Below are 21,835 nucleotides of genomic sequence, written 5' to 3' on the forward strand. Positions count from 1 at the left end.
GTTGCATCCTCCTCCACCACCTCTGTTGACCTCCTCGAGTGCCTGACTGTGGGTTGACAGTAGGTGGGATCTAGAACTTCATCATCAATTGTTGTGTTTGCACTCCCCTCCCCCTCAGACCGAGCCTCTTCTTGCCGTGTCCGAATATTTAAGTTGTCATCCCAATCGGGTATCTGCGTCTCATCTTCATCAGTATGTTCCTCATTGTCTATAACCACAGGTGTTACAGTTTGTGACAAAGGGTCAACATTATGCTCAGAAACTTGGTCCTCACGGCCTGAATCAGAGTCACAAAGGTTCTGGGCATCACTGCAGACCATTTCATGTTCTGTACTCACTGTAGCTTGGGAGCAGACCTCTGATTCCCAGGCTATAGTGTGACTGAACAGCTCTGCAGACTCAGCCATCTCAGTTCCACCATACTGTGCAGGGCTGATGGAGACTTCAGAGCTGGGAGAAAGCAAGTTTGATTGGGATGACAACTCAGAGGACTGCTGTTTTTTGGATGCGGTACTTGAAGTGGCTGAGAGGGCACTTGTTGGACCACTTGAGATCCATTCAAGCATTTTCCTTTTTTGGCCATCATCTACCTTTGTTCCTGTTGTTTGTGTCCGTAAAAAAGGGAGCACATCGGATTGTCCACGGTAAGTAGTAGACATCTTACTTTTGCTGGTAGATGGTCTATCTTCAGCAGATGATAATGGAGCTTTGCCACCTTTCCCACGGACAAAACCTTTTTTTCCTTTTCCACCACGCCTCTTCCCCTTTCCACCAGCATCTGTCATTTTGCCACTCATGTTGATTGCGACAAGATTGTGCACTGAAAATGTGGTAGTAAAAATTGAGAGGTGGTGTAGATTGCAGCAGTGGTCTAGCTTTATTAACAGCAGAATAATAAAGAATAAATATCCCTGACAATGCAACTATGGCCCTTAAACTGGCAGCATAAATTGCTAGTATAATGGCTTAGTTATAATGAGTTGGAGTGTGCAATGCAGGCAGACGTGCTGCAAATGTCTTTGCACTAGTGTGACTAGACAAAAGTCCAATAGCCACGTTTAGGATGCCACTAGGTACACTGAGTGTTTGCTAGTATAATGGCTTAGTTATAATGAGTTGGAGTGTGCAATGCAGACAGACGTGCTGCAAATGTCTTTGCACTAGTGTGACTAGACAAAAGTCCAATAGCCACCTTTGGGATGCCACTAGGTACACTGAGTGTTTGCTAGTATAATGGCTTAGTTATAATGAGTTGGAGTGTGCAATGCAGACAGACGTGCTGCAAATGTCTTTGCACTAGTGTGACTAGACAAAAGTCCAATAGCCACGTTTAGGATGCCACTAGGTACACTGAGTGTTTGCTAGTATAATGGCTTAGTTATAATGAGTTGGAGTGTGCAATGCAGACAGACGTGCTGCAAATGTCTTTGCACTAGTGTGACTAGAGAAAAGTCCAATAGCCACGTTTAGGATGCCACTAGGTACACTGAGTGTTTGCTAGTATAATGGCTTAGTTATAATGAGTTGGAGTGTGCAATGCAGACAGACGTGCTGCAAATGTCTTTGCACTAGTGGGACTAGACAAAAGTCCAATAGCCACGTTTAGGATGCCACTAGGTACACTGAGTGTTTGCTAGTATAATGGCTTAGTTATAATGAGTTGGAGTGTGCAGAGGACAGGAGTAGAGATGAGCGAACCGGTCGCGGTTCGGCTCGAGGTTGGTTCGCCGAACGGACCTCCCGTTCGAGTTCGGTTCGTCGAACGTTCGACGAACCGAACTCGAACTGCATAGGAAACAATGGCAGGCAATCACAAACACAGAAAAACACCTAGAAAACACCCTCAAAGGTGTCCTAAAGGTGACAAACAACTCAAACACATTGGAAAGTGACAAGGACATATACTCATGCGAAAACAAAACAGCTGGACAAGGAAAAAGAGGAGGACACACAGATATAGGCATGGCACGCCCTTCTAAAATCATGTAAAACACCGCAAGGTGACTCCAAGCGGAGTCTCCCTTTTTTCCAAAAATTGGGCCACACACACACCCACCCCTTCAGTGGCAGCACTTGTGCCCCAGTTGTACACTTCACAGCTACATTTGCATCAAGCACATTCAAAAATACGCCATTCTTATCCGTCCCCAGGATGACACCGGGGTAGGTAGCAAAGTCTTTCCTGATCCCAGCTCTGTTCATCTTGGCTTCTTTTAAAAACACAGCAAGCAAGGGTTACTCCAAGCGGAGTCTCCCTTTTTTCCAAAAATTGGGCCACACAGACACCCACCCCATCAGTGGCAGCACTTGGGCCCTAGTTGCAAACAGGATGTTTTGATTTGCATCAAGCACATTCAAAAATACGCCATTCTTATCCGTCCCCAGGATGACACCGGGGTACGTAGATAAAGTCTTTGCTGATCCATGACTTGTTCATCTTGGCTTCTTTTAAAAACAATGTAAGCAAGGGTTACTCCAAGCGGAGTCTCCCTTTTTTTCCAAAAATTGGGCCACACAGCCACCCACCCCATCAGTGGCAGCACTTGGGCCCTAGTTGCAAACAGGATGTTTTGATTTGCATCAAGCACATTCAAAAATACGCCATTCTTATCCGTCCCCAGGATGACACCGGGGTAGGTAGCAAAGTCTTTCCTGATCCCAGCTCTGTTCATCTTGGCTTCTTTTAAAAACACAGCAAGCAAGGGTTACTCCAAGCGGAGTCTCCCTTTTTTCCAAAAATTGGGCCCACACACACCCACCCCTTCAGTGGCAGCAGTTGTGCCCCAGTTGTACACTTCACAGCTAGATTTGCATCAAGCACATTCAAAAATACGCCATTCTTATCCGTCCCCAGGATGACACCGGGGTAGGTAGCAAAGTCTTTCCTGATCCCAGCTCTGTTCATCTTGGCTTCTTTTAAAAACACAGCAAGCAAGGGTTACTCCAAGCGGAGTCTCCCTTTTTTCCAAAAATTGGGCCACACAGACACCCACCCCATCAGTGGCAGCACTTGGGCCCTAGTTGCAAACAGGATGTTTTGATTTGCATCAAGCACATTAAAAAATACGCCATTCTTATCCGTCCCCAGGATGACACCGGGGTACATAGATAAAGTCTTTGCTGATCCATGACTTGTTCATCTTGGCTTCTTTTAAAAACAATGTAAGCAAGGGTTACTCCAAGCGGAGTCTCCCTTTTTTTCCAAAAATTGGGCCACACAGACACCCACCCCATCAGTGGCAGCACTTGGGCCCTAGTTGCAAACAGGATGTTTTGATTTGCATCAAGCACATTCAAAAATACGCCATTCTTTTCCGTCCCCAGGATGACACCGGGGTAGGTAGCAAAGTCTTTCCTGATCCCAGCTCTGTTCATCTTGGCTTCTTTTAAAAACACAGCAAGCAAGGGTTACTCCAAGCGGAGTCTCCCTTTTTTCCAAAAATTGGGCCCACACACACCCACCCCTTCAGTGGCAGCAGTTGTGCCCCAGTTGTACACTTCACAGCTAGATTTGCATCAAGCACATTCAAAAATACGCCATTCTTATCCGTCCCCAGGATGACACCGGGGTAGGTAGCAAAGTCTTTCCTGATCCCAGCTCTGTTCATCTTGGCTTCTTTTAAAAACACAGCAAGCAAGGGTTACTCCAAGCGGAGTCTCCCTTTTTTCCAAAAATTGGGCCCACACACACCCACCCTTTCAGTGGCAGCAGTTGTGCCCCAGTTGTACACTTCACAGCTAGATTTGCATCAAGCACATTCAAAAATACGCCATTCTTATCCGTCCCCAGGATGACACCGGGGTAGGTAGCAAAGTCTTTCCTGATCCCAGCTCTGTTCATCTTGGCTTCTTTTAAAAACACAGCAAGCAAGGGTTACTCCAAGCGGAGTCTCCCTTTTTTCCAAAAATTGGGCCACACAGACACCCACCCCATCAGTGGCAGCACTTGGGCCCTAGTTGCAAACAGGATGTTTTGATTTGCATCAAGCACATTCCAAATCCACAAGCATTTACTCTCCCCAGGATGACACAGGGGTAGTAAATTCCTTCTGGATCCATGACTTGTTCATTTTGATGAACGTCAGTCTGTCCACATTGTCACTGGACAGACGCGTGCGCTTATCTGTCAGCACACACCCAGCAGCACTGAATACACGTTCAGAGACAACGCTGGCAGCTGGACACGACAAAATCTCCAAGGCGTAACTGGAGAGCTCTGGCCATTTTTCTATGTTTGAAGCCCAAAAGGAGCAAGGCTCCAGTTGCACAGTCATGGCATCGATGTTCATTTGGAGATACTCCTGTATCATCCTCTCCAGCCGTTGAGTATGTGTCAGACTTGTTGTCTCTGGTGGCCTTGCAAAAGAGGGTCTAAAAAAATTATGAAAAGATTCCATAAAATTGCTGTTACCGGCACCAGATACGGTCCTACTGGTACGGGTAGACTGGTGAAGATGACGAGACCGTCCCATGTTTGTCAAGTTACAACTGGGAGATTCCCTCCCTTCACCTGCACGGTTGTTTGGTGGAAAAGCCGAGCTAAGATCGAGTAACAGCTTCTGCTGATACTCCTGCATACGTGCGTCCCTTTCTATGGCTGGAATTATGTCACAAAATTTGGACTTGTACCGGGGATCTAATAGTGTGGCAATCCAGTAGTCATCATCACTTCTAATTTTGACAATACGACTGTCATGTTGGAGGTAGTGCAACAAGAAGGCACTCATGTGTCTTGCGCAGCCATGCGGACCAAGTCCACGCTGTGTTTGTGGCATAGAGGTGCTAACCGTTCTTTCTTCCTCTGACATCTCCCCCCAACCTCTTTCAACTGAAATTTGACCAAGGTCTCCCTCATCCGCTGAGTCTTCCATGTCCATGGACAGTTCGTCCTCCATTTCTTCATGTTCTCCTGCACCTTGCTCAACATTTCGCCTGCTACTATGCGCCCTTGTCGATCCCTGTTCCCCATGGTCCCATGCCTGCTGCGTTGGTGATGATGAACGTCTGGATCTTGGTGATGTTGTTGTCCCTTGCACATATGAATCCTCCTGTAGTTCCTCCCCTTCATGTTGTCCCACCCCCTGACTCCGAATAGTGTTTAGCGTGTGCTCCAGCATGTAAATGACTGGAATCGTCATGCTGATAATGGCATTGTCAGAGCTAAACATATTCGTCGCCATGTCGAAACTGTGCAGAAGGGTGCATAGGTCCTTGATCTGAGACCACTCCATCAGGGTGATCTGCCCCACCTCTGCATCTCGTTGGCCCAGGCTATACGTCATGACGTATTGCACCAGGGCTCTGCGGTGCTGCCACAGTCGCTGTAACATGTGTAGAGTTGAATTCCAGCGTGTCGCCACATCGCATTTCAGGCGATGAACCGGCAGGCCGAAAGACTTCTGGAGCGATGCAAGTCGCTCAGCTGCGGCGCTTGAACGCCGGAAGTGAGCAGACAGTTTTCGTGCCCTGTTCAGAAGGCCATCTAGGCCGGGATAGTGTGTTAAAAATTGCTGCACGACAAGGTTCAACACGTGAGCCATACAAGGTACGTGTGTCACCTTGCCCAGGCGAAGGGCCGCACCCAGGTTTGCAGCATTGTCGCACACGGCCTTACCAGGCTGCAGGTTGAGTGGAGACAACCATTTATTAAACTCGGACCGCAGAGCTGACCACAACTCCTCAGCTGTGTGACTCTTATTACCAAGACATGTCAAGCTAAAGACCGCCTGATGCCGTTGCGCTCGGCTGCCAGCATAGTAATGAGGCGTGCGTGATTCCTTCTGCGCAGTGAGAACGCTGGTGGCCTGACCAGGCAGGCTTGGGGCGGAGGTGGAGGACCCAGATGAGGTGGAGGATGCAGAAGCTGTGGCGGAACTTGGACAGACAGAGGATTGACACACAAGTCGTGGGGACGGCAAGACTTGTGCAGCATCACCTTCACCATCTATCACCATAGTTACCCAGTGCCCAGTCAGCGACATGTAACGTCCCTGTCCATGCTTACTGGTCCAAGTATCGGTGGTGAAATGCACCCGTTCACACACAGAGTTTCTCAAGGAAGCGGTGATGTTGTGTGCGACATGCTGGTGTAGCGCGGGCACACCTTTCTTAGAGAAGTAGTGGCGACTAGGCATCTGGTACTGGGGCACAGCGACAGACATAAGGTCTCTAAAATCCTGTGTGTCCACTAGGCGGAAAGGCAGCATTTCGGTAGCCAACAGCTTACAGAGGGATAGAGTCAACCTCTTAGCTTTGTCATGGGTCGGAGGAAGTGGCCTTTTATTTGACCACATCTGAGGGACAGAGATCTGGCTGCTGTGTGTAGACGGTGTTGAGTAGGGTGTCCCTGGAAAAATGCAGGTTTGTGAGGAAAGTGCAGGCGGAGACATGATGTTGCCTTCATCCAACGTTGGTGCTATCGATGTCTGAGAGAGCTGTACACACTCACTTGTTTCCCCTTCCAAACCAACTGACGACCTTACAAGCAAACTGCCTGTTGCGGTTACAGTGGTGGAAGTTTTGCGTGGAAAAACAGGTGTGACAGCTGTCCCCACAGTCCTAGAAGATGAAGAGCGCGCGGATGCACTGGAAGGGGCGGGCGGTGGATGGTTCGCTCCGCTAGCCGGCATTGCAGCACGGTGAGCTTCCCACCGGGACTTATGATATTTATTCATGTGACGATTCATGGAAGAAGTTGTCAAACTGCTGAGGTTTTGACCTCTACTAACAGAATCATGACAAATGTTACATATCACATGAGTTGGGCGATCTTTTTCGATGTGAAAAAAGGCCCAGGCTAGGCAAGGCTTAGAGGCCATGCGACCTGTTGATCCACCCCGAATAATGCTCATAGGCAGAGTGGTGGCTGAGGATGCAGTTGTAGACGTGCTACCAGTGCTCCGACTCTGTCCAGGAAGGCGCAAGGTAACTTCGTCGTCGGTTGCATCCTCCTCCACCGCCTCTGTTGACCTCCTCGAGTGCCTGACTGGGGGTTGACAGTAGGTGGGATCTAGAACGTCATCATCAATTGTTGTGTTTGCACTCCCCTCCCCCTCAGACCGAGCCTCTTCTTGCCCTGACCGAATATTTAAGTTGTCATCCCAATCGGGTATCTGCGTCTCATCTTCATCAGTATGTTCCTCATTGTCTATAACCACAGGTGTTACAGTTTGTGACAAAGGGTCAACATTATGCTCAGAAACTTGGTCCTCACGGCCTGAATCTGAGTCACAAAGGTTCTGGGCATCACTGCAGACCATTTCCTGTTCTGTACTCACTGTAGCTTGGGAGCAGACCTCTGATTCCCAGGCTATAGTGTGACTGAACAGCTCTGCAGACTCAGCCATCTCAGTTCCACCATACTGTGCAGGGCTGATGGAGACTTCAGAGCTGGGAGAAATCAAGTGTGATTGGGATGACAACTCAGAGGAATGGTGTTTTTTGGATGCGGTACTTGAAGTGGCTGAGAGGGCACTTGTTGGACCACTTGAGATCCATTCAAGCATTTTCCTTTTTTGCCCATCATCTACCTTTGTTCCTCTTGTTCGTGTCCGTAAAAAAGGGAGCACATCGGATTGTCCACAATAAGTAGTAGACATCTTACTTTTGCTAGTAGATGGTCTATCTTCAGCAGATCATAATGGAGCTTTGCCACCTTCCCCACTGACAAAACATTTTTTGCCTTTTCCACCACGCCTCTTCCCCTTTCCACCAGCATCTGTCATTTTGCCACTCATGTTGATTGCGACAAGATTGTGGACTGAAAATGTGGTAGTAAAAATTGAGAGGTGGTGAAGATTGCAGTGGTGGTCTAGCTTTATTAACAGCAGAATAATAAAGAATAAATATCCCTGACAATGTAACTTAGTTATAATTCGTTGGAGTGTGCAACGCAGGCAGACGTGCTGCAAATGTCTTGGCACTAGTGGGACTATAGCAAAGTCCAATAGCCACGTATAGGATGCCACTAGGTACACTGAGTGTTTGCTAGTATAATGGCTTCGTTATAATTTGTTGTAGTGTGCAACGCAGGCAGATGCGCTCTGCAAATGTCTTGGCACTAGTGGGACTATAGCAAAGTCCAATAGCCACGTATAGGATGCCACTAGGTACACTGAGTGTGTGCTAGTATAAAGGCTTCGTTATAATTAGTTGGAGTGTGCAACGCAGGCAGATGCGCTCTGCAAATGTCTTGGCACTAGTGGGACTATAGCAAAGTCCAATAGCCACGTATAGGATGCCACTAGGTACACTGAGTGTGTGCTAGTATAATGGCTTCGTTATAATTAGTTGGAGTGTGCAACGCAGGCAGATGCGCTCTGCAAATGTCTTGGCACTAGTGGGACTATAGCAAAGTCCAATAGCCACGTATAGGATGCCACTAGGTACACTGAGTGTGTGCTAGTATAATGGCTTCGTTATAATTAGTTGGAGTGTGCAACGCAGGCAGATGCGCTCTGCAAATGTCTTGGCACTAGTGGGACTATAGCAAAGTCCAATAGCCACATATAGGATGCCACTAGGTACACTGAGTGTTTGCTAGTATAATGGCTTCGTTATAATTAGTTGGAGTGTGCAACGCAGGCAGATGCGCTCTGCAAATGTCTTGGCACTAGTGGGACTATAGCAAAGTCCAATAGCCACGTATAGGATGCCACTAGGTACACTGAGTGTTTGCTAGTATAATGGCTTCGTTATAATTTGTTGTAGTGTGCAACGCAGGCAGATGCGCTCTGCAAATGTCTTGGCACTAGTGGGACTATAGCAAAGTCCAATAGCCACGTATAGGATGCCACTAGGTACACTGAGTGTGTGCTAGTATAATGGCTTCGTTATAATTAGTTGGAGTGTGCAACGCAGGCAGATGCGCTCTGCAAATGTCTTGGCACTAGTGGGACTATAGCAAAGTCCAATAGCCACGTATAGGATGCCACTAGGTACACTGTGTGTTTGCTAGTATAATGGCTGAGTTTAAAAAACTTGGAGTGTGCAATGCAGGCAGATGTGCTCTGCTAATGTCTTTGCACTAGTGGGACTATAGCAAAGTCCAATAGCCACGTATAGGATGCCACTAGGTACACTGAGTGTTTGCTAGTATAATGGCTTCGTTATAATTAGTTGGAGTGTGCAACGCAGGCAGATGCGCTCTGCAAATGTCTTGGCACTAGAGGGACTATAGCAAAGTCCAATAGCCACGTATAGGATGCCACTAGGTACACTGAGTGTTTGCTAGTATAATGGCTTCGTTATAATTAGTTGGAGTGTGCAACGCAGGCAGATGCGCTCTGCAAATGTCTTGGCACTAGAGGGACTATATCAAAGTCCAATAGCCACGTATAGGATGCCACTAGGTACACTGAGTGTGTGCTAGTATAATGGCTTCGTTATAATTAGTTGGAGTGTGCAACGCAGGCAGATGCGCTCTGCAAATGTCTTGGCACTAGAGGGACTATAGCAAAGTCCAATAGCCACGTATAGGATGCCACTAGGTACACTGAGTGTGTGCTAGTATAATGGCTTCGTTATAATTAGTTGGAGTGTGCAACGCAGGCAGATGCGCTCTGCAAATGTCTTGGCACTAGAGGGACTATAGCAAAGTCCAATAGCCACGTATAGGATGCCACTAGGTACACTGAGTGTGTGCTAGTATAATGGCTTCGTTATAATTAGTTGGAGTGTGCAACGCAGGCAGATGCGCTCTGCAAATGTCTTGGCACTAGTGGGACTATAGCAAAGTCCAATAGCCACGTATAGGATGCCACTAGGTACACTGAGTGTTTGCTAGTATAATGGCTTCGTTATAATTAGTTGGAGTGTGCAACGCAGGCAGATGCGCTCTGCAAATGTCTTGGCACTAGTGGGACTATAGCAAAGTCCAATAGCCACGTATAGGATGCCACTAGGTACACTGAGTGTTTGCTAGTATAATGGCTTCGTTATAATTAGTTGGAGTGTGCAACGCAGGCAGATGCGCTCTGCAAATGTCTTGGCACTAGTGGGACTATAGCAAAGTCCAATAGCCACGTATAGGATGCCACTAGGTACACTGAGTGTTTGCTAGTATAATGGCTTCGTTATAATTAGTTGGAGTGTGCAACGCAGGCAGATGCGCTCTGCAAATGTCTTGGCACTAGTGGGACTATAGCAAAGTCCAATAGCCACGTATAGGATGCCACTAGGTACACTGAGTGTGTGCTAGTATAATGGCTTCGTTATAATTAGTTGGAGTGTGCAACGCAGGCAGATGCGCTCTGCAAATGTCTTGGCACTAGTGGGACTATAGCAAAGTCCAATAGCCACGTATAGGATGCCACTAGGTACACTGAGTGTTTGCTAGTATAATGGCTGAGTTATAATTAGTTGGAGTGTGCAACGCAGGCAGATGCGCTCTGCAAATGTCTTGGCACTAGTGGGACTATAGCAAAGTCCAATAGCCACGTATAGGATGCCACTAGGTACACTGAGTGTTTGCTAGTATAATGGCTGAGTTTAAAAAACTTGGAGTGTGCAATGCAGGCAGATGTGCTCTGCTAATGTCTTTGCACTAGTGGGACTATAGCAAAGTCCAATAGCCACGTATAGGATGCCACTAGGTACACTGAGTGTTTGCTAGTATAATGGCTGAGTTTAAAAAACTTGGAGTGTGCAATGCAGGCAGATGTGCTCTGCTAATGTCTTTGCACTAGTGGGACTATAGCAAAGTCCAATAGCCACGTATAGGATGCCACTAGGTACACTGAGTGTGTGCTAGTATAATGGCTTCGTTATAATTAGTTGGAGTGTGCAACGCAGGCAGATGCGCTCTGCAAATGTCTTGGCACTAGTGGGACTATAGCAAAGTCCAATAGCCACGTATAGGATGCCACTAGGTACACTGAGTGTTTGCTAGTATAATGGCTTCGTTATAATTTGTTGTAGTGTGCAACGCAGGCAGATGCGCTCTGCAAATGTCTTGGCACTAGTGGGACTATAGCAAAGTCCAATAGCCACGTATAGGATGCCACTAGGTACACTGAGTGTGTGCTAGTATAATGGCTTCGTTATAATTAGTTGGAGTGTGCAACGCAGGCAGATGCGCTCTGCAAATGTCTTGGCACTAGTGGGACTATAGCAAAGTCCAATAGCCACGTATAGGATGCCACTAGGTACACTGAGTGTTTGCTAGTATAATGGCTTCGTTATAATTAGTTGGAGTGTGCAACGCAGGCAGATGCGCTCTGCAAATGTCTTGGCACTAGTGGGACTATAGCAAAGTCCAATAGCCACGTATAGGATGCCACTAGGTACACTGAGTGTTTGCTAGTATAATGGCTTCGTTATAATTTGTTGTAGTGTGCAACGCAGGCAGATGCGCTCTGCAAATGTCTTGGCACTAGTGGGACTATAGCAAAGTCCAATAGCCACGTATAGGATGCCACTAGGTACACTGAGTGTGTGCTAGTATAATGGCTTCGTTATAATTAGTTGGAGTGTGCAACGCAGGCAGATGCGCTCTGCAAATGTCTTGGCACTAGTGGGACTATAGCAAAGTCCAATAGCCACGTATAGGATGCCACTAGGTACACTGAGTGTTTGCTAGTATAATGGCTTCGTTATAATTAGTTGGAGTGTGCAACGCAGGCAGATGCGCTCTGCAAATGTCTTGGCACTAGTGGGACTATAGCAAAGTCCAATAGCCACGTATAGGATGCCACTAGGTACACTGTGTGTTTGCTAGTATAATGGCTGAGTTTAAAAAACTTGGAGTGTGCAATGCAGGCAGATGTGCTCTGCTAATGTCTTTGCACTAGTGGGACTATAGCAAAGTCCAATAGCCACGTATAGGATGCCACTAGGTACACTGAGTGTTTGCTAGTAAAATTGCTTAGTTTAAAAAACTTGGAGTGTGCAATGCAGGCAGATGTGCTCTGCAAATGTCTTGGCACTAGTGGGACTATAGCAAAGTCCAATAGCCACGTATAGGATGCCACTAGGTACACTGAGTGTTTGCTAGTATAATGGCTTCGTTATAATTTGTTGGAGTGTGCAACGCAGGCAGATGCGCTCTGCAAATGTCTTGGCCCTAGTGGGACTATAGCAAAGTCCAATAGCCACGTATAGGATGCCACTAGGTACAGAGTGTTTGCTAGTATAATGGCTTAGTTTAAAAAACTTGGAGTGTGCAATGCAGGCAGATGTGCTCTGCAAATGTCTTTGCACTAGTGGGACTATAGCAAAGTCCAATAGCCACGTTTAGGATGCCACTAGGTACACTGAGTGTTTGCTAGTATAATGGCTTAGTTATCAGTTGGAGTGTGCAGAGGACAAGAGGGTACAGTGGCAGGATTGTGGTGCTCTGGGTAGAGGAATGGAAGCCTGCCTTTCTATTCCCTCCTAATGGTGAAATGCAGGGAGGAAATCCCTGACCTGGGCTACACAGACGCTGTTGCTGTTTGCAGGACCTGTCACCTATGGCTCTCTGACCCTGCCGGTACGAGCCCTTAAAAGGACTGCTAGAATGTGCTCTCCCTAAGCTGTCTAACGCTGTGTATGCAGCGCATACAGCTGTATCGGCGATAGGACAAAGGACGGAACTGCGACAGTGATGTCTGACACCAAAGACGCAGAAGGCAGATAATGGCGATCGTGAAGAAAATGTCCGGTTTTATAATGCAGGGACATGTGACATGCAGATCCTATCACACATGCCGTTGCTTCTCTGCCTCAAAGTCCACTTAGGTGTGTGTGTGTCTGGGATTGGCTGACATGCTGGCCCGCCCCACAAGACGCGCGCGCTTAGGGAAGGAAGACAAGAAAAAAAAAAAAAAAATGGCGATCGCCATTATAGAAACAGCAGTGATCTGAAGGCGCTGTTCACGCACACTATACACTGAAATGTGATAATAGTTTGATTCACAGAGTGACTTACACTATTACAGCAGAAACCAAGCTAAGATTTAGCTGTTTTTTGGCTGCTAGAACCGTTCTCGAACGTTTCTAGAACTATCGAGCTTTTGCAAAAAGCTCGAGTTCTAGTTCGATCTAGAACATGCCCCAAAATCACTCGAGCCTAGAACTGGAGAACCACGAACCACGAACCGCGCTCAACTCTAGACAGGAGGGTACAGTGCCAGGGTTGTGGGGCTCTGGGTAGAGGAAAGGAAGCCTGCCTTTCTATTCCCTCCTAATGGGGAAATGCAGCGACGAAATCCCTGACCTTAGCTACACAGACGCTGTCTCTGTTTTCAGGACCTGTCACCTATGGCTCTGACCCTGCCGGTACGAGCCCTTAAAAGGACTTATAGAAAGTGCTATCCCTAAGCTGTCCAGCGCTGTGTATGGAGCGCATACAGCAGTATCGGCGATAGGACAAAGGACGGAGCTGCGCCAGTGATGTCTGACACCAAGGACGCAGAAGATAATGGCGTGCTGGAGGAAAATGTCCGGTTTTATAATGCAGGGACATGTGACATGGACATCCTATCACACATGCCGTTGCTTCTCTGGCTAAAAGTCCACTTAGCTGTGTGTGTGTCTGGGATTGGCTGACATGCTGGCCCGCCCCACAAGACGCGCGCGATTAGGGAAGGAAGACAAGGAAAAAAAAAAAAAATGGCGACCATTATACAAACAGCAGTGATCTGAAGGCGCTGTTCACGCACACTATACACTGAAATTTCATAATAGTGTGAGTCAGAGTGACTTACACTATTACAGCGGAAAGCCAGCTAGGAATTAGCTGTTTTTTTGCTGCTAGAACCATTATCGAACGTTTCTAGAACTATCGAGCTTTTGCAAAAAGCTCGAGTTGTAGTTCGATCTAGAACAGGCCCCAAAATCACTCGAGCCTAGAACTGGAGAACCTCGAACCTAGAACCGCGCTCAACTCTACTGTGGATGTACGCAGATGAACTTCTGGCTTCCTCTTTCAGTCCAGAGTGTCACCAGACCACTGCAGCCAGTCAGTAGCAGTCTTGGCATTCTGTTTGAGCCAGAAGAATCAATGTTGCAGCAGTTGCTAAGCAAACGGGCATGTGGGGGAACTTTAGTACTGAACAAACTGTAATGCAGCATTCGTTCTGAAGGACAGCCTTGAAAAGAAGGTGGATTTGGCAAAACTGATGGTACATCTAATAAGATGGTAGATAATGTAAGAGCGCTCTCGCTAGGTCCTAAGAGTATGCAGTCACTCCTATTGCCATGTGGTTCATCTGAACTGTTCACAAGTATTGTGCCAGTGTCCAGAACCACTGTGCATAAAGCCTGCTTTACACACTACAATATATCTTACGATGTGTCGGCGGGGTCACGTCGTAAGTGACGCACGTCTGGCATCGTAAGGTACATTGTAGTGTGTGACAGGTACGTGCAATTGCGATTGAACAGTAAAACGTTCATCGCATGCACGTCGTTGAATCCTGATGAAATTGCACGTCGGGTTGTTCAATGTTCCCGAGGCAGCACACATCGCAGTGTGTGACACCCCGGGAACATTGAACAAATCTTACCTGCATCCCGCGGCTCCAGCCGGCAATGTGGAAAGAAAGAGGTGGGCGGGATGTTTATGTCCCGCTCATCTCCGCCCCTCCGCTTCTATTGGCCGGCTGCCACGTGACGTCTATGTGACGCAGAACATCCCTCTTACTCCAGGAAGTGGACGTTCGCCGCCCACATCGAGGTAGTAGGGACGGGTAAGTACGTGTGACGGGAAATAATCGTTTGTGCGGCACGTTCAACAAATTGAACATACCACACATACGATGGGGGCGTTGGAAATCGCTTACGATATCGTATGCGAAATTGCAACGTTTAAAGCTGGCTTATGCCTCTGTATTGCGTAAAAGAAAACTAAGAGTGTAAAAACTAAACATAAGTTAATTCTTCATTAAAAAGAGCTCTGATTTTACAAACTTGTCTGGCTTCCTTATCTTGGGGATAAAGGGTCTGACATTGCACAGAGCGCAGCAGGGCAGAACCTGAAGGTGTCACAGCAGCAATAGTAGCACTGTGATGCCCTGGACTAGCCAGGTAGTCACAGGTAGACCCCCTGCACAAACACCATCCCCTAAAAAGGTGTAACCAGCCAACCTAAAAACCCTGAGTCACCCCTCTCAGGTTTTGACATTCACACCAGGGGGCGGAGCCAGGCGGTTGGCCACACCTTTCGAGGAGTTCGGATAGCCTGAAGCGGGAAAAACACAAGGAGTTGAGTTGTGGAGGTGAAGGAGAGTAGTAGCAGAGTTTCAAAGTCTGTCAGGGATCTGGGTAGGAGCCCAGAAAACCTGTGACCAGTAAGCAGACAGTGGTTGCCGCCTGCAGGAGCCGGGAAGATGGCTGGTGGAACCTTAAGGGGCCGGGACAGGGTAGTGTCCCGCCGGTACCGAACCGGGGAACCAACTGGAAACCGGAGCACCAGGAAGGGTACTCAGACCCAGAACGAGGTCCAGAAGCCACTGGACCATGTCGAATTCACTGATTGAGATCTGGACCTTAGGTCCTTTCCCGTCCCAAGACCCGAAAGATGGCAACATCCCACCGAGGGGGATAGAAAGCCACCGCACAGGCAGAGAGATCCCACTGGCCAGCGCCTGCGGGCAAACGGGTTCCCCGACACATATAAAGCCGGGGAGTGGACTACCGTTGCTGAAGCATAGGCAGTCAAGTTCTACCACAGAGGTGCAGGAGAAAGGCGGGAACCACCAACCTTAGTAAGGGGAAAAGCGCAGCCGGCTGCAGGCACCAACCACCATCCTTTTTGGTTTACCAGAGACTCCGGTGTATCTGTCATAGTGAGTACAACAGTGCCCTCGGGCCGCGCCATCCCGCCCGCACCTCACAACCACCGAGACCCGGGACCATCACCCCCTGCCCATGGAGGGGTTCACACCTGGCTGCATAACACCGTCCCCGGGAGCCTAGTCAATGGCAGCGGTGGTGTCCACATTCACCACAACCCGTGGGTGGCATCACGAACTTACATCCCTAAACGCCATGGCCCTGGCCGTGAACCTTCCCCACCGAAGGCCCTACACGTAGCGCCAGCTTTCCTTCAGAGCGACGTGACCCCCGGGTCTGGGAGGAGCTCGAGCCACCCACCAACGAGCACGGATCTGAGCGGCTTGGCAGCCGACCGAGCCCTGGGGCGGTACAGCATTACACACCCAGAACCCAACTTTCTGTAGCAGGACAGGATATGAAAAATGAGTACCTAGCCCATGATTGCCACTCTGTGGCACATTACATGTCAGCCGGAAAATAAAAAAGTTATGGCTCTTGGAAGAAGAGGAGGAAAAAAACAAAGGGTAAAAATGGAAAATTGCTATATCGGGAAGAGGTTAATGTCCTATACTATATATACAGTTTCTCAGTACTAGCCATGGTGGCTCAGAACATCTTAAAAGTGTTTTCCAAGGTTATTTAATTCTTTTACTATGGGTCTAAGAACTAACAGGCAGGTTGTTGCTTACTACCTGCCTTTTCTTACTGGCACAAGTTATGGACCAATCCTGCTGCTTCACGTCAAAAGAGCAGGTCTTCTTCCACTCTGTTCTGTTGATGGAACATGGCTGTTGACATCATGCTGATTGACAGTCGACTCCTGGCAGTTAGGCAGAGGGGAGGCAGTTGTCCATCTGCATGACATTGGCAGTCAACCTCATCCACAGAGCAGATTGGAAGAGAAGCCGCTGCTCTGATAAAACGAAACACGGAAGCCGCAGAATCACCAGTAGGAGCCATCTTTAACCACTCTTTGCCAGTAGAGATCTATGCAGGTAGAATAGTCAAGTACTTAGTAGCTACCTGCTTATTAGTTCTTAGGCCCATATTAAAGAATGAAATAGTCCAAGACAATCTATTTAATAAGTAATGTGAAATATGTGATTTTCTTTGTCATATGTTAGAAACAAAATGCTTAATCTCTATTGTCTGTAAGGAAAACAACAGATCCATCAGAATGTGTGAATTTGAAGTATGTGAGAAAATCCCTATGTCATGCCTTTCTCATATTTTCAAGGGTGAGTGGTTTGTGTGACACGACATTTCCCCCCGAAGCTTACATGTGTTTACATTATTACATCAGACAGGTGTAAAGATGAAAGACTGAAATATATACATGGCATTTATATACAAGGTGGATTACTCAGGGCTTATCTCTTTGTGATGTACTGAGAGCATTGATACTAGGACCTCTTTGAATTGTGAGTTACAAAGTTCAATATCATCTTTGGCTGAATTTATCCAGAAAAAGAAATGTATTTATTTTTTTTGTCATTTGATGCATGTGATATTCTTTACACTTTTCTACACAATGTATAATCTTAGCTCAAAGGTACATACATTTCTTCTGCTTTTTTTCTTTCATATTATATTTGTAACAATGAAATATTTGCAATTTTCCAAATTCTTGAAAAATTTCTTTTGACTTGCCCCCAAGTAGTACCAGAGTCCACAAGGCCACAAGTATTTTCATGTTTAAAGTGGACGCCTACTACTTAAAGAAATCCATTTTTTAAATAAGTACTCCTTGAAAGAAAAAAACAAAATACATATAATAACCTTCTGCGATGTGATGCTGGCTAAAGGGCGTAATAATGTCACGTGATATCCGGGGCTGACATTTTCAGAACAGCGCTATTTTTATTTTACAAGGGAGAGTATTTTATTAAAAAGGGGTGGTCCAATTAGTGGACAATCCCTTTAAGGATGCAAATACATGGGAGCTTGTGGTCGCAGTATTTTTTTCTAACTGTTTAATGAGACAATTTTTCTATTTACTAGAGATGGATTTGCAAAGAAGAGCAATTCTGCCATTGTTTTTTTCAAAGACTTTCACTATATGGATGAATTCACATAATTGCCAATCATCAGGCTGCCATTAAAAAAAATACATTTGGACTCAACACGGGTGGGGGAATGGTCTTACAGTTGGGGCCAGGAGTATTTAGATGCCATGGGCAACATAATAGGGGTTGTCTGGTCTATATCTATAAGTCAGCAGTCCCTATGTGACTGCAATCTTATGAATCCTCACATTGTATGTGTAGCGCCCCATGGGGTAGGCAGTTAACCTAATCGTCGCCAGGCCGTTTTGGGTCGGGTCAGGCGTTGTCAAGGGGTGGTCTTTCCCGCTTCCTTTGCCCCGAGGCATACAGTTAAATAGTGGGGGAAGCGGGGTATTGAGAAAAATTTGTCATGACGCCACCTGTGGTATGTGGCCAGGAGTAGACGCTGCTGCAGGGTTCCTCGCTGGGGCAGATGTTAAGGCAGCCTGGATGGTATCGCTCCCCACAGGCGGAGCGGGCCACGGGTTTATGATGGTTTTAATGGCCGTTGGCGCCTAAGCGCTGGGCGGCAGCGCCGGTATGGACGAGCCAACACATTCTCTGTGGGTTCAGGGTGTAGTTTACTCACAACTTCAGCTGCCAGCCCAGTCACACGGGTCATATGCCGTGATGAGCTCCGGTCAATCCCAGATCCGGTAAGGGGCCACCACCATGTTTTGAGAGAGAAAGAATGAGAGTCCTATTTCTAGGATGTCCCCTTCAGCAGTTAGGTACCTTGGCTGAGCTTCCGCTCCAAGCCCCTGGGCCCAGTAAAGTCCAAGTTTTCCAGAGATGTCTTGCCAGAACTATGGTCCTGACGGGTCTGTTTTTGATGTGCGTGTGTTGTGCCTATTTCTGCCCCAGGGCCCCAGGTGGCTGGCTTCAGTGACCAGGAAGTCCTATGACCGTTATGATCACCACCCTGCCTACCGTGAGCCAACCTACCCTATGTGAACGCTCCTAAGCTATATGTAGTGTGTGAATGTGGAACACCGGTGATTAACCCCCTCCTTACCTGAGATAGATACTGCACCTTAATTGAGGTGCAGTACCCTGTGGTGACCAGAGCCCCAGGGGTGCCACATATGTACTGTGCCCTGTGAGAATCTGCTAGTTTCAGAGCTGGGAATGAAGGTCATGTGGCCACAAGTATGCAACATGCATACTCCCAGCCAGAATCTGACTAGAGGGCAGCAGCATTGAACAAGGCCTTGCCTCTTTAGCTGGATTCTGGTCGGGAATATGCATATCGCATACTCGCGTCCAAGTGACTGCTATTTCTGTCTCTGAAATTACCAAATCCTCTCAGCACACAGTGTTAGGCCTCTGCCACACTCACGTGTAAAAAACGTACGTTTGGTGTAGTCCGTTTTTTGTGTCCGTGTTCCGTATTTGCAGTCCGTTTTTCCCCTCCGTGTGGTGTCCGTATGCATATCGTGTGTCATACGTGTGTACGTGTGTGCGTTTTCCTGTGCGTGAAATACGTCAGTGTGTGTTCCGTGTGCAGTCCGTTTTTTGTGCGTGTTTCACATGTTTCACACATTGAGATAATGGTGATTACTTGGAATTAAATGACACATAGGTGTATGTGATTAGGACATAAATATAAGTTAACTATAAACTCTTTCCTGCTTGTATTATGCCTTGGAGCACCTATGTGTTGAGACAAAATTGTGGCAATGCCATTATCCACGGAGGCCTTAGTGTTTTTATGTTGGATTATATCTCGTCGTTTTGGCGTTAGACGGCACATGTTGCAATATGATAATGTAAGAAGAACCAGATTGTGGGTGCATCCACTAATGATGATGCGGCCTATGCATGGTCATTTCCATACTTTATTTTTTGAGTTACGGAATTTCCCAGATAAGTTTTTTTCATACTGCCGGTTGTCAGTTGAGAGTTTTGATTACTTACTAAATATTTTACGACCTCATTTGCAACATCAGGACACTTGGATGCGGCTTTCCATTTCCCCAGAGGAGAGATTTATGGTGACTCTGAGGTAATATATTTGTTTTTTTTGTAATTTGTGTAAATGTGTTATTTTTCACAGTGAAATGTGTAATTGATCCTTATTGATGTAATCTCATTTTTGATTCAATGTTTGTGTTTTCTTATGATTGTTTTAATTTTAAACAAATAGTGTTAATTGTAAATCATTCTTTGTCTTGTTTTCATAGATTCTTGGCGACTGGTCAATCTTTTAGTGCTTTACATTTTGATTTTTTGTTGGGTCGATCAACCATTGCCGTTATAGTACGTCACACATGCGACATGATATGGCAACATTTAAAAGAACAAATGATGCCTCAGCCAAACAGAGAAGATTGGTTGAAAATCTCTAAGGGCTTCAAGGACTCTGTTGACTTTCCTAACTGCATAGGAGCTTTGGATGGCAAGCATTTCAGAGTTAAAAAGCCACCAAACTCTGGGTCACGTTATTTCAATTTTCATAAGTTTTTTTCCGTTGTTATTTTGGCATTGGTTGACACAGAATACCGATTTATTTATGCAGACATTGGGGCCTATGGTAGTGCCTCAGATGCCCGTATTTTCCGTTCATCCAGATTAGCCCAACGCCTGCAAGAAAATTCATTATTGATCCCCCCTCCAGTTGCCCTACCTGGTACATCTGGACCGTTGGCACCATATGTGATGGTAGCAGATGCAGGATTTGCATTATCCAAACATGTTATGCGACCATATCCAAGGAGATCCATTGATGACAGGAAACAGTACTTTAATAATCGGCTAACTAAAGCAAGACGTTATGTGGAGTGTGCATTTGGTATTTTAGCTAACAAATGGCGCATTTATCAGACAACGATTCAGTTGCAGCCAACCTTTGTCACATCTGTACTCAAGGCTACCATTGTGCTTCACAATTACTGTCGGATACATGAAGGAGGAACTTATGTGGATGATGAATTTCAGATAAACCATGTTGTTAATCCCACAGGTGAACCTATGTCTCATAATTCCGTGACATCTGGTTTACAAATTAGAAATTTATTTACTGATTACTTTAATTGTTTTGATGATAATAATAATAGTGATGATTGTTAAGATTGTGATGGTTTTTTGTTGATAAAAATATCAAATTATTTTATTATAGGAACTTGGTTAATTTTTCTCAACATCTCAGAGCTTAAATCAAACAAGTATTAAAGGGGAAATGCGTTATTCATAAACTGACATTTCTGTTAGCAACATGGTTTTCTGAATGTTGTATGTATGTGTATGTACATTTCTGTGTTACTATCATGTTTTAGGAAACTTATTTCTAACTTACAACATTAATAATGTTAATCGTCTATTGAAAAAATGCAATATTATTAATAAATATCAAAAATAAACATGTTTCTTTTCTTCAAAAACATAATCTTTTATTACGAATAAGCATATTAATCCATAAATTAAGGATGTTATTTTTTCACATCCACATTAAAAATGTACATATTGTTCATTTTGTGTTAAATTTTTCAAAATGTAAATTTTAATGCTAATCTTCATAACATACAAAATATACTTTACATACAAGAGTCATTGTAAAGAAAATGTGTGCATTGCTTACAATGTTGAAAAATGTCGGCCAATTAAGTTGCTATCATGTTGGACATTGACATAGACCAAAAAATTGTAAGCTGTGTTTTCAGAATATTAGAACTAATCTAACCATCAAATTGGTTGGGTAAAAATGTGTTAATACATTTCCAAACATAAAGGCCATAAAACATATATGTGATCCGTCACTAAGTATAATCACACATTTTTTTTAAATCTTTTCAACTCTGAGTTTGCACATTTTTGGAAATCCCTCTTTTTTAACATTTTGACACATTCATCAGATTTGTTGTTTGATTGTTAAGATTAGCAAAAATGTGCATCACAAGTCAACAAGATCTTCTAGTGAAGTAACCTGAGTGTTGCTGAGTATGTTGTTTTGTGTGGCCTCAGAAATGGTATTTTCAGGAATGGAAACAGTTGTTTGCTGAACAACATTCCTATTACTAGCTACAGTAGTGTGTGGA

Source organism: Anomaloglossus baeobatrachus, chromosome 1 (assembly GCF_048569485.1).
Source record: "Anomaloglossus baeobatrachus isolate aAnoBae1 chromosome 1, aAnoBae1.hap1, whole genome shotgun sequence".
NCBI lineage: Eukaryota > Metazoa > Chordata > Amphibia > Anura > Aromobatidae > Anomaloglossus > Anomaloglossus baeobatrachus.